At 45.6% G+C, this 12,965-nt stretch overlaps 1 protein-coding gene across 6 annotated transcripts in view; it reads left to right on the forward strand.

Annotated features, from left to right (window-relative positions):
* LOC121600455 (insulin-like growth factor-binding protein complex acid labile subunit) overlaps positions 1-12,965 on the forward strand; it is a 202,954-nt gene that overhangs the window by 15,411 nt on the left and 174,578 nt on the right. For all 6 annotated transcript variants that reach the window (XR_006005828.1, XM_041929061.1, XM_041929059.1 and 3 more), the window contains one exon: positions 12,233-12,237. The gene's annotated coding sequence lies outside the window, so the exon portion shown is untranslated. The remainder of the gene's footprint in view (positions 1-12,232; positions 12,238-12,965) is intronic.

A 12,965-nucleotide genomic window follows, 5' to 3' on the forward strand; every position in this document is an offset into this window, starting at 1 on the left:
CTCCGGGTGTAGCAATAAAAACCATATTAATTACAGATTGCGTTCGCCCGGTGTTTGGGGTTGTTGTGTTAACGTCTCCGCGCTCTTGGTGCCAACTTCCCCCGAAACACCTTCGAAGCGGCGAGGTGTCGTAAATCGCGCGAAACCGCGCCCGCTGCGCTGGGAGATGTTTTTATTTTCCTTACCGCGATTCAAGCCGGCTTCAATTATGGATGAAGCGACGGCGAAGAATTCAGCCGAGACGCCGCGACGCAATGTGTGTGAGGTTTGGTGCTTTCTTGAGCGTGATTGGAACACACGGTATGCGCGTAAAACTCAACCAGTTGAAGGTGAAGAACGCTACCTCAGATGTTGCATATCTCGACCCCTCCCCGGTCTGCTCCTCTTCCCTAAAGTGACGGCCACAAAGGCGCGATTAATAATTTATCGTAATTGCTGAAAATTAATTCGAATCAATATTTCATCATTAGATCGCTTGTTTCCGCGCGCGCGCTTCTGCTGTGCGCGTTTCTGCTGGGATTTCTCGGGGGTTGTGCCACAACCCGTACCCGCACTTCACGACCTCTCCAACGTTCGCATCTTGTTGATGCTTAATTGAATGACGGATTGGAATTGTTTTCCCGGGGAGGGGATGGGCGCGCTTCTGGCGCTGAAAATTTGACGCTCAGCACGCGCGTCTGTGTGTACCTACACCCCAGTACTTTGCGGGCTTAGGAAAGCGAAGCAATTGGCCACTTGTTTCCGCCGTGCCCTTCGGGACGACTGCCGAAGAAATCATAGCCAATCATCATTAGCCACCGTTTTCGGCGGCTGCGATGGGATGCTGGGGGGCTTCGGGCGCGCGGTTCAATTGCGCGTGTACTGGCTTGTGGAATGATATAACGTTCTACACCAGCATGAAAAACATTCGGAAAAGCAAAGATATTGGTGGTGAAGAGAAGCATACAAAAAACCGAAATAAAACATTGGATAGAGAAACAAATGCTTGCTATCGGGAAGCCCTTTTGTTGGCTCTAATCGAAACAACCGAGCGGATAATGGTGGAGCTGCTTCTCGTTCTCGCTTTGCGATAAGCTGATTAATCAAGTTCGATTGAAACAAAGTCTCAAAGCGTTTGCTCTGGTGGCTGTAATTTGATTGAGCGCGCAATGAAGACGTTAAACGCGGTTGAAGAAGGTCATTAGTATTACACGCGGGGGGGGGACTGGGAAGTTCTGCTGGGAATTATGCGAGAAACCCGAAAAGGATCAACCGAACGGCAAAATTGCAGTGTCATCCGTAGCGATATTCTACCGCCAACAATGTTTTGGCTTTGTGTCTTTTCCCTATGGGACGGATTCAATTGATCGATGCACCGAATCCAAGCACGGTGATTGATCGATACAATTTATGATAACCCTTTTCCACCAAACCCGACCAATTCCATCAGTCCCGACTTGGCGTAATTCGACTATTAATTTGAAGTGGTCATTTACAGTGTAGTGTACAATCGCTGTTACGCTGTCCAGCGAGCAATCCCGCAGAGCACTCGAAGGGGGCTCCAGCGCCATTGAAGTATGTCTATGCGTACTCGCAATTATTTTCTACATTTCAATTATTTCCATTTATCGATCGCACGGCTGAAGGCAAAAGAGCGACCCCCTCGAGCACGAGCCACCGCGCCTCGCCGTTGTTTGCTGTACGTACATAATTGGAACGGGTTTTGTGAATCCGGTGGCTCGACAACGGGGAGCACGGTAGAGTGAGTTGCCTATCGAGTCTATGGGATGGAGTTTTGAGGCTATGAAGAAAGGGGGTAGGAAAGACGGGACGGAGCAATCACAAATGCCATTAGAGAGCAATGTAGTAGTTCGGGGGGGGGGGGGGGGGGGGGATGCAAGTTTGACTCATCAATGATAAGGACTGTGTCCTTGGAGAGTTCGTGGACTGGTCTGGGGACCCGTTTTATAGGACAATTGGCAAATGAAGTTGTTAGTGAAATTAAACCACGGTGGACAATATTATTGTACGGTATTTCATAATTTGGACATAGAAAAAGAGAAACTCAGTTTCTTCATTCGAATAGCTACGGTAAAGTTATGGAACTATCATTTGGATGCTTTAATCTTTTGTGTATTCAATAGAAGTACTCCTGTTTACTTCATTTTCTCTCAGTTTGTTTTCCTAATCTGACTACATTTCCGTCACAAGCTTACTCCAGAATATTTTCCCTCGCATCTTAAAACGCTTGGAAGACTTTTGTTCCAGGGTTTGGATAGGTTCGTTTTTGGTTCTAGGATTAGTATAAGTTTATAGCGAAAAATAAGATCCGTGTAAGACATTGATACATTTAAATTCTAGAATAAGTTCTGCGTCAATGTCAGGACCAGTATAAATTTGGTACCAGTTCTAGAACCAAGTTAGGATTGAAAGAATTGGGATAATTTTCAGATGAGTTTCACAAGTGGTAGTTTCTTGTTGCCCAGTCACGACGCAGTATCAAAACCAGTTCATGCTCTAGAATTGCTTTAAATTCGCATCCAAAACATCGCTATATTCTTAATAAGTTCTTCGAAAAGATAGGCTTCAGAAACTGAGGAACTAAAATCTCCGTGTATTCATTCAACGAAGATCTAACTGTAATTCGAACTATCCATTTTAATCTGGTTCCACCAAGGACCAAAGCACCATTTTACTATTTTTGTCAATAAAGTCTTCCTATCATTCTTCAAGTCTCTCAGACAATTAAAAGAGTTGATATTATAATAGGGCTTTAAAATCATGACATCTTAGATAAACACGTTCGTATATATATATTAGGAATGCTTCAGGGAGATTATTCTACACAAACTATTATTTCATTTCACTTCAATTCAAGTTGATTCAAACTAATTCAAATGTCCTAACCATATTTGGTTGCCACTTATAATTAAGTCATCGATACTCTCCCCTGCAGCAATTCAAGGAATTTACGACATCGCATCATCGTACACGACTGCATGTAGCTGTGGTTAGCAAAACGTTAGAACATAATTCGAACCCCGTTTAAACGTCGCGTCACACCTTTGCCCATTTAGCCGTTCAGCAACCGATTGAGGGCCATGATTTGCTCCACTGTGCTCAACTGCCATCGGCCGGCCGTACTCAGAGTGGCGTGTTTTTGGCGTGTAATTGAAATCGATTATTTTACATCGTTACGAGCATTGGGGCCAGGGGCAACGAGCTGGAGCTTGTGGTTTGGAAAGTGGCCGACGAACTAGGATGTAGTTGAGCGGGAAAATGCAATAATGTACTTCCACCGGGCACGGGTTGAAACTTTTTCGGATGAAATTTTCGGTAGAAGCGAGCGGGATGTTATGTCACGGGGACTAATGAATAATTAGAACGTTCGGGCAAACACGGCGAATGTGTGGTACTGGCGGGAGGGAAGTGAAAAGGAAATGCTTATACGAAAAGGCAGTCCACAGGGTAAAAGAGATTCGAACCACTAATTACTACAAGAATGAGCTGCCATCAAGCAGCTTAATCGGTTTCGAGAGAGCGTGTGTGGCGGTGTGTCCTGGGTTTAATGTTTGACCCATTATGCGTGTCCACCGTGTCGCTCGAAGGGATTAAGTAAGCAATGTTACTGGAAAGCAAATTACGCCCATGCTTTCAAACTTTGACCAAGCTGCTCGCCGGAATAAGGCTGCAGCTCAAAAAGGAGTCGTATGTACTTTGTGCGGTCAGATTGTTGACCGAAGGTAATGCCCACTAATCAATTCTCGCCGTCATACACCTTTTAATTTACTCCGACCGGTATATCGTGCTTGCAATGGACGGTGCTGGTGGTGCAGATAATTGTAGGTCCTTGCCTGCATTCGTGTGCAACGGCAAGAAGTTGCCCCGGTGTCGCAATCGGCCAAGCAAAAGCAAGAACGGACCAGATAAAAACGAACTCTGTAAAACTGTCCTCGCGTTCGTTCCAGAGCTCCAGAGCACAGAGAGCTGCTGCTGCTGCTGCTGCTCCGCAAGCGCACATTCCACCTGCGTATATTGAGCGACGTTTCCTGCGATGTTGGCTGCAGATTCTTTAGAACTTCTGCGTTGCTGCAGCCCGCGCAAGCTCTCCTCCTTCGCTCGCCATCCGTGCCGTAAGGGAGGAGTACGAGTACGATATTAAATGAAGCGTTGAAATTATAATGATCCCAACACCGACCGCCCGTGGAGAGTCCGCGTATGGCGGCGTCGTGCGAGTGCGACGACAAAAAGTTAGAAACAAGTTTTTTGCCCGATCCCTTGCGCCAGGAACCCGTTTTCTTCACATTTTATGTGTGTGCTTGGAGCACCACTCCCCGTACGCCGCGGGCATGGCTCTACCCGGGCGCACTCTAATGATTGGGGCTCGACGCCTAGAACGAGGTCGAAGCACTGCGAACCGCACCGCTAGATCCAGCGTCCGGATATCCAGCAAATGCCACCTGTCCCTGCGGAGTTTGCAATTTCCCCCGGTGCGACGGCGAGTTAGTTCCCTGGAACGAACTGTGTGCTTGTGTGCTTGTGTTGGATAGAGTTGGTGTACTTTTTATCTGTGTTGGGCACACACTCTTTCGTGGTACTTTCTTTAAAAAAGCATATGTTGCCCGTAGAACTGCTTTTTTGAAACCCAAGAATTTAATCCCAAAAATAAATGAGATTTAGTTGCGCATACCGTCAACATGTGCACCATTACCGGCAGAAGCGAAATGACCTTCTCCAGAGAGCTCCGCTTTGCAGTTTATCGTCCAGAAACTCGACAAAAACAAACCCTTTCCCGCTTAAAAGTAATATCAATTAATGCTGTCCTCCGATTCCGTTTCCCCGAGAGAGCATGAAAGGTGCAAGAGTGGCCGGGTAGCACTGGACCTGGCCCGAAGGAATGCAAAAAGACTTTATTTAACCTCGACACTTCCGCTTCCCTGCGTGAGAAGAGGTGTGCGATACGATCAGCATATTCCCTTCTTCCCGCTGCCTTCGCTCACTGATTACCGGGGACAAAGCAAATGAAACAACACGGTAGAGGTCCAGTTTGTGTGTGTTTTTTTTTCGTTTCTTAGCGTAAGCGAATCTCTTGGAGACAAGTCTTACACACAACAAAAAAAAAAACCCTCCAACGACTCCATCTCTAGCGTACAGCCTTGAGCGTGTCGGCGCACTTTCTGCGCAATCGGACCGTACCATCTTGCAAGTATCACCGGCCAGCTTTTTGGCTTCCTTTCGGTCGATTCCGGAGTTCTTGCCATTCCATTTCGTCGATCAACATCAAGCAAATGTACTCTGCTTCTTAGTGTGCACTGTGCACATCCCTCTTCTCGGTTCTCTGCTGTTGAACAGATTGCAGTGCAATGCTTTGCACATGCCAACTTGCGCTGGGAGGCTTCTAGGTAGTAGCTTTCGTACGACTCTGCTTCGTTGCTGCTGCTGGTGGTGCCGGCCTAACCGCAGTGTTGAGGTTCAATTTTTTTTTTAATTCCGCCACGAAGCGAAACCGTCCGACCCTATCCATTTCACGTGGTTTGTGTTCGATCCGTTCTCATCTCTTCCTTTATCGCGCTTTATCGTGTCTGTAGTGCTGGGTTTGCTCTTTCTCTCCAGCCCTATGCAGTATCGTTTTATCCCTCCCAGTTGTATGTTTTTCTTCTCTTTGGAGATCTCTTCGATATCTTTGTGCTGCTGTTTCGTGTTTTTTATCGTTGTTGCACTTTCTGGCAGTAGTTGTTGATTTTTGGCTTGTATTACTTTACTGAACTACATCACTTTTAGCTACAAGAGCAGTCGTCCTGTGTTGGAGAATAGAATTACTGCGAGTAGAACGTTAGCCCGATTCTTAAGTGCTGTTATTTAATCCTTCTCACTTTCGTTCGCTTCTGGGGCTTCAAATTTATCGGTTATGTGGTTCACAACAACAGCTACAAAGAAAAAAATGTTTTAGAGCCTTTACACGATAATTTAAATTTATTACCTTTGTGGGGCCTGGCTTGGACATTCCGTGCAAAAACACGGCTCAGTGTAAAAACACGAAAGCATCCCAAACTCCGTTCTATTCCCCCCTTTTGGCCGGTTTTGTGCCGTGTGAACGTTAATTTATTATATTCGGTTATTTGCGTTCTTTTTTCCTTATCCGGCCCTCTGGTGCGTCTGGTGGCTCTCATGCGAGCGGGGGGAGATCTCCCTTCATGACGAATGTGGCCCGCTTTTGACAAACAACTCCATAAAGCAAGGCATAAATTTTACACTCCGGCGTCCACAGACCCACACACACACACTGCTGAGGCGCGCGCGCTTTGGGCGTCGACATCGTTGCTGGGCCGTTTTGCAATCGAGCCGCCGTGGATTGCGGTGGATCTGGTGTAGAGCATACGTGTAATGCCCGGGGCAGCAAGAAGCCAACTCTTAGGCAGAAGCGCACAGTTGAACCACTTGTTTCGTGCTCGTGGGGGCTGCCTGTGAGGTCGCTGGAATGGAATCTGGCCTGATGTGTGCGATCTAAAGTCATCCTCCCCCTCTGCTCTCCGCCCATCGTGCATCGGAGCTGTAGCGGAAAGTAGTCCGGAGGCGATATATGTCCCAACTACCCTCTCCCCGTTTTTGCCACACATAGCATCTTGCTGCTTGGCTTGCTTGCTGGGGCAGGAGCGGGCAAAAATTATACCCTGCGTCCGATACGGCCGACGAGTCAGTGGTTTTGACTCATAGTGGAGCCAGCGCCGGCTGAAGATTATATGTGAGCGCACGCCCGTTTGCGTATGGGTGGTGTTTTTGCTGCTAATATGTTAATTAATTCTTATTTTCTTTAGTCGTTTGTGTGTTCTGCTGTTCCGGTGCCGTGTTTAAAACACGACCATGCGCACCGTGGCCACGCGGCAGAGCCGGTAAGGTGCATCTCGGTGAAGTGGTCTGCAGCGAGATGCAACTTTTAGGGTTCGGAAAGTCGTGACACGGGCACGTTTCTACCGTTCAGAGGGAAAAATGTTTGTGCTCCGTGCAAGCTATATACATTGCAGTCGTGTGGAGATGCTTTGAGGCGTGGCTGTCCTTTTTTTTTAGTCTTCGCCTAAACTATTAGCCAGTTGTGTCTCTTTGAAGATATTCACGAAACAAACATTCCAACCCAGCCCCAAAAAACATTGGAGCTTGTTCGGTTCGCAACTGCCACAGGCCTCAGATCTAATGCTCGCGCTAAAATCTGAACCACAAAATGACTGCAGAATTTCGTCGTGCTCGCTCGCCCTGCTCAGGACGGGACAGGTTCACCCGGCGAATGGAATGGTGCGATGAAAAAAACGGAATCTCGATTCAACCGTTCATTAGGGTTGCCTGCTACCTAGCGAGCGTGTTGCGTTGCTGCACGGCGCACCGGTGATTATCATCTTGTTGCGATGCCGCGGAACCTTCCATGCTTCCGTGCCTGCCTACCGGTGAGGCATCTCTCTCTCACAGGATCTCTGTGATTGGACCCGAATCCTCGTCGCCTCTTCTCTCGCTTTGTCCCCCCCCCCTCTACACGCAGTATCATTTCAAGTTCAGCAGTGCGCTTTTTTGAGGTTCTTTTTTGTATCCTCCATGCCATAGCAAGCGGTATCAATAATCACTCAAACCGCGCTGGGGGGGCAGTGGAATTCTGTGCAGATAACGACTAACAAGTCACGTCTGGATCTTGATAGAGGCACGCGAAGTGCGCTCGGTCTCTTCGCTTTTGTTTGGCTTCCTGCCTGTGCGCAAATCTTTTATCCCGATGCCATCCTTAACCAAGGGATTGTTGAGGGAAGACACTGCCATCCGGTGTGATAGTTTTTGCCTTTATTGCTGTGCTCTTTGTTGCTCGCGTTGAATCGTGTCTTGCTCCAGAAGACACATTTGTAGCTATGTGTTGTAGTTTGATAAGGTTTTGAGAGTTTCCAGTATTTTAAATAGGATGGAATTGCATTCGGAAGCTATTAAAAATTTGCCGGAACTTTGTATATTGACCACTTTTTGTTGATTGCTACTGCTGTAGGATCAATGTCAGTTAGATTAATGAGAATGTTGGTAGAATTAATGATGACACTTGCAATTTTCTGCAGGAATTGGAAGTCTTCGTAGAGGATGCATAATGTACAAACATTATAAATCACAGGGATATATCTCTTCTGGTTATGAATTGTCCCATGTTAGTTCCTGCTTTTGTTCTGAGAAATGTCTGCGAGTTTGTTATGAAGAGCATTGAAATCTAATCAAACTTTGTTGATAAACTTATCTTTCAAACATAGCGTTGATGATGATGAAAAATCGTGAAAATCGCCAAATGACATGATTTTGATAATTCCTATCGCTGGCAGTTAGAGACATCTTCCATTTTGCGACTCAAAATGCTCGTGACGCTCATCTCAAAATATCTTCTCACGGTGTCAAACTCCGCTCGAATATAGGCGTCATTGCTTCAATTCGCCCTTTAGTCGCCTTTACGGTATTTTACACCGGACCCAATCAAAAGCTGGTGCTGGTGGAAATTTTCGCTTGTCATTCGCCACATGATCCGCTTTGCACTGTCCGAAAGCGCTGTCGACGTACGGCTGGATTCTTTCGTCCATCTTCTCCATCCAGTGGACTCTTTCGTCCAGATCCGCCCAACAAAGCCAGTCCGAAAAGGGAGCAATCGAGCAATTCGATCACCATCAGCATCTCGACACTAGCTTTCGACGTTGCACATTGTGCCAATCGAAGCTGAGCCTTTAAGAGGGGTTTGCTTTTGTCCCTTATCTTCACCAAACGTTCCGCTGACTGCGACGTGGGGAGTTCGACCAGGGGACGAAAGTTCAAATCGCGCCTACACCAAAGCGAAAGGCAAATCGAGAGGAAGGTGTGCAAGTGCGCTTTCTACAATTGGATTGTGGAATCACTGAAGAAAGGCACAGCCTTTACACCGCACCCATTGGAGGGATGTGGGTTAGGGCCGATTTCTGGAAACGTTTTGAATAAACCGTCGTTTTTGCTTCGTTTCGCTTTACCGCTACGCCACTCGAAACTCTTGGATGCGTCAGCAAAAAAGCATGAGATCTTCCCGATTCTGGGATTAATTCTCGAGAGTGCGTTCGTGTTGCGATCAGGCGGGGAATGGGAAATCGATCGAACCGTTCGATGAAGTGCAAAGAAAACATTGATCTCAAGTGTCACCGTGGTCGAATCGAGATGAAGGCTGGATGAAAGGTGAAACCTTGATTGCTTAATTCCATCATCTTCTTTCTTTAGAAAGAGAAAAAAAACATTTCGATTGTGAGAACAAATCCATGCCTCTCTTCTCGCGCGGTAAAAAGGGAACCGTGTCATGCTCACTGACCGAAAAAATAACCTGAAACACATGTTAACCTGGTACTAAACGGTTGTCCGCGGTGGTTTGTGTCCAGAAGAGAACGAATGAAATTACCAACAAACAAGCACAGGCACAAAGGAAGTTATAACGATCGATCATTTTCGGGCAGCCAGGGGAAGTTATGCGACCGTGACATCGAACTGCTTGTCTCGCTTAAGCGTGTAACAGACACGCGTGTGGAAATACATAAATTAATCAGCTTTTTCCCCAGCATTGTGGAACAGTGGTGCTCGGAGAAAAAAAAAAGCGTGCTTAATAAATAATGAGGATGGATTAAAGTCTTGCTGCTGTGCCAGGTCTAGTGCGTTTGGGACTTCTCGTATTGTTCGAAGGGCGGTGGTCCTTCGGACGTCATAGGACCTTGTTTTTTTTGTAGGTTTCGTTGTCAATTTCAGACTTTCCTTTAGGCGTTTCTAGTTTGTCCAGAGAAAAAAAAAACAACATTGACAAAAGCTCCTCTACCCAGCGGAGCGCGTGTATGTCGAATAAATGATGAAAGGTTACATGTCCGGCGTGCGTGCCTGGTCGATCGCATGGTGTAGTACACATCGTGCATAATTGATCGAGCACAGACAAGCGATGTGCGTTGTCGTGGTTAGTTTACTTACCCTTTTGCTGGTAGCGTTTTGTGTGGTCAATGCTTATGTTGAATTAACGTACCCAATCGAACCCGACGAAGTTGGAGCTAGAGTTAGGGTGCTTATATTTTTGTTCGAAAATTCAGGACTCAACCAGTCACCAAGTTAGCGAGTTATTTCCGCTTCAGAATTGGAGACGGAGAAGACCTACGAAAAGGGACAAACAAAAAATTGGAGCATGATAAGCATGCTCATGTTAAGATTGATGAGAGGCTGCTTTTTCGAGTGTCATTAACTCATAATTCAGCCGAAATGATTACTTGCTCGAAGTAGCATATGCTCACCAAGTTTGTTTAAACATTTATCCATTTAAATCCGAACTGCATGCTATATCTATTCACAAACATAGACAGTCACACATGCGGCCAAAGCCCTCCGAATAAACTTTACCACTTTAACCTACAGCTCCCAGTGGAGCACCCTAGATTGACCTTAAAAAATAGACTAGAAACAAGAATTTCGTGCCGTTAAGTATGCTGCTCGATAATCACGGCTAGTCACGCCATCGATGCGGGAGGGGAAGCACTCGTCTGCCCGGTTTTGCGCTTTAGCATCCATTTACTCATCATTCTACGTTTCGTACGGGTTTCGGGGAGGGAGAGGAGGTTTGACATCGGAGACATGGAAGTCGACCTGTCCGAAGCACCGTGTGCGGCACTGCACGATAGAGCACGCGTGGCCCATCAAACCCGACGGGCCGGACGGGCCCGGGGATACTTCTTTACGATCCTAATCTATCGACGATAAAACGGAACTTAATCAAATTTACCCGTCATGCAAACCCATTCGCCGCCGTCACACCAATACGGGGTGGAGGGAGGACCAGTTCCCGAGGAGCAGCGAGCGAGGCTCAGATGGCGTGCGTTTCGGTTGTTGTTTTTCGGGACCTGTCCATTTATGTGGTGCCTTCTGCGAATTGGACATGATTACGAAGGGAAGCAAAGGGGGAGGGTTGTGCTGATTTTTTTGTTTTGTTTGGGATTGCTTTTTTGTGAGTTTGAGAAGCATTTGCCATGTACATTGGTATGGTCTAATTTTCTGTTTTAGTTACCAACGCATAAGAAATGATTATCGAACAAAAAAACAAGCACACGCACACAAGAAAGAGTTTGAGCCCTTACCAAATGTTTTATTCAAAAGGTGCCTTAATCAAGCGAGCTTCATTATTGATGCTTTTTTATATCATAAGCTACAAAAAATCTTTCAAATTGTATGAATGGTTGATTTAATGATGTGAATAATCAGTTTTTTTATTGTATTGTTTAAACTACATTTTCAGGACTAAATTCCACTACTTTTGTGTATGTGTTTTTCATCAACAAAGTCCATACAAAGCCTAATTGAATGTTTTAACTGAATAGATGATCAAGTTCCATATATGGAGATACAACATATGTCTTCATCTCTTATTAGATTCTATCCCTAATAGGATTATGTAGACAAATTCATCATCTCTCAAAAAACATCTACTTCAACCTTTATTTGAATAGATCCTACCTTGAGAAAAGTAATATATCAAAATTAGGATCAGTGAAAAGAACTCCAGAATAACTCATTTATCTCGTTCAAATTGAAACTGTAGTTCACGTCTTAAGCTGCTTAAAGCCAAGCATCATTGACAACTCTATCAAGCAAACCCTTTCAAATGATCTTTAAAACTGTTCAAAATGTATCATATACAACCTTTCCTTACTTCTTGATTGGCATAAGAGTTTTATTTAACTTTAATTCAAAAGATTCACGATTTGTTAACCACTCTGTTTCAGCAACGCTGCATAGTAAAATTCAATCTTAAAAAAATGATCTCCAATCTATCTAGGAATAACCCAAAAATTTGTTGATGTTCAAGTCGTTGCAAGCAGAACCAAAAAACTATGTGATATGTTAATTGAAAAAGATCAGCTAAACTAGAGCACCAAAAACGGTTGAATGAACTCGGGCACATATCCCTCGGGTGTGTGTTTACTATCAATATGTCTCGGCCAAAAGCAGTACGACAGCAAAACACCGACCCTAATGGAGGTCACGGATGATTATCACTCGCGTGCTAGCTTAGGCAACCCTTTGCCTGACCGTTTGCTGTGCGACCGACTGCGGTTACAAACTGACAGAACTGTTTGAAGATGTAATTAGATGTGCTTAGCGAGTTTAAAAGAAAAAACACACAAACTACCATCCACTTCATCCCCGAGTCCCGAAATTCGACACTATTGACTAATGTTTGCTTTACATTTCTGTCTCGTTTCAGATAAGGTACGAAACCACTAAAACTCGCTCGCGCACCGGCGCACACGGAGGAACCGAATACATGTTGCTTGGTAAAGTTAAATGAATGTGTAAACGTTGTCATCGCGCGGATTGGAAAGTATTGGTGTCGCATAATGTAGTCCGACACGACCCCCATTTGTGCAATGAAATGATCCGACGTTTAAAAAACCCCCAAACAGTAACTCATAAAGCCCGACGCGGGTTTCGTTTATCATTATCATCATGTGACACGAGATCTTGGCTGGTCGCCGGTGGTATGTGCGCGCCATCAAATGAAATAGTCCGGAATGCAACAACAACACCTCCCTTTTGTCCCTTCTCTTTTGCTTTTGTCAGGGATGGTTTTATTTTGTGTGCCGCTCGAGTTTAATTTTCATCATCTCATCAACTACCACACACCGGAGGGCAATCACCATCGTCGTAAACCTGTTTTGGTGGCAGAGGGAAGGAGCATTTGGGCATTTGGTTTTGCGCAAACCATCCCAGAGAGACACACGCACACACACTTTGTATGACGAATTTCTCCCCGTTTTGGCCGGCAAAACCGACCGCCAAGAAGATGGTCGTAAAACCCAAAACCGCTCAAGCTCTGCAAGCCGTTTTACAGCAGCTTTTGTGGTTTTGTGTTGTTTTAAAGACTGTGTTCTTGTGCTAGCGGCTGCGCCATGATTCACAGCATTAAAAACCAAAGACCCGCGGACATTCCACACCGG

The sequence above is a fragment of the Anopheles merus genome, chromosome 3L, assembly GCF_017562075.2.
Source record: "Anopheles merus strain MAF chromosome 3L, AmerM5.1, whole genome shotgun sequence".
Taxonomy (NCBI): domain Eukaryota; kingdom Metazoa; phylum Arthropoda; class Insecta; order Diptera; family Culicidae; genus Anopheles; species Anopheles merus.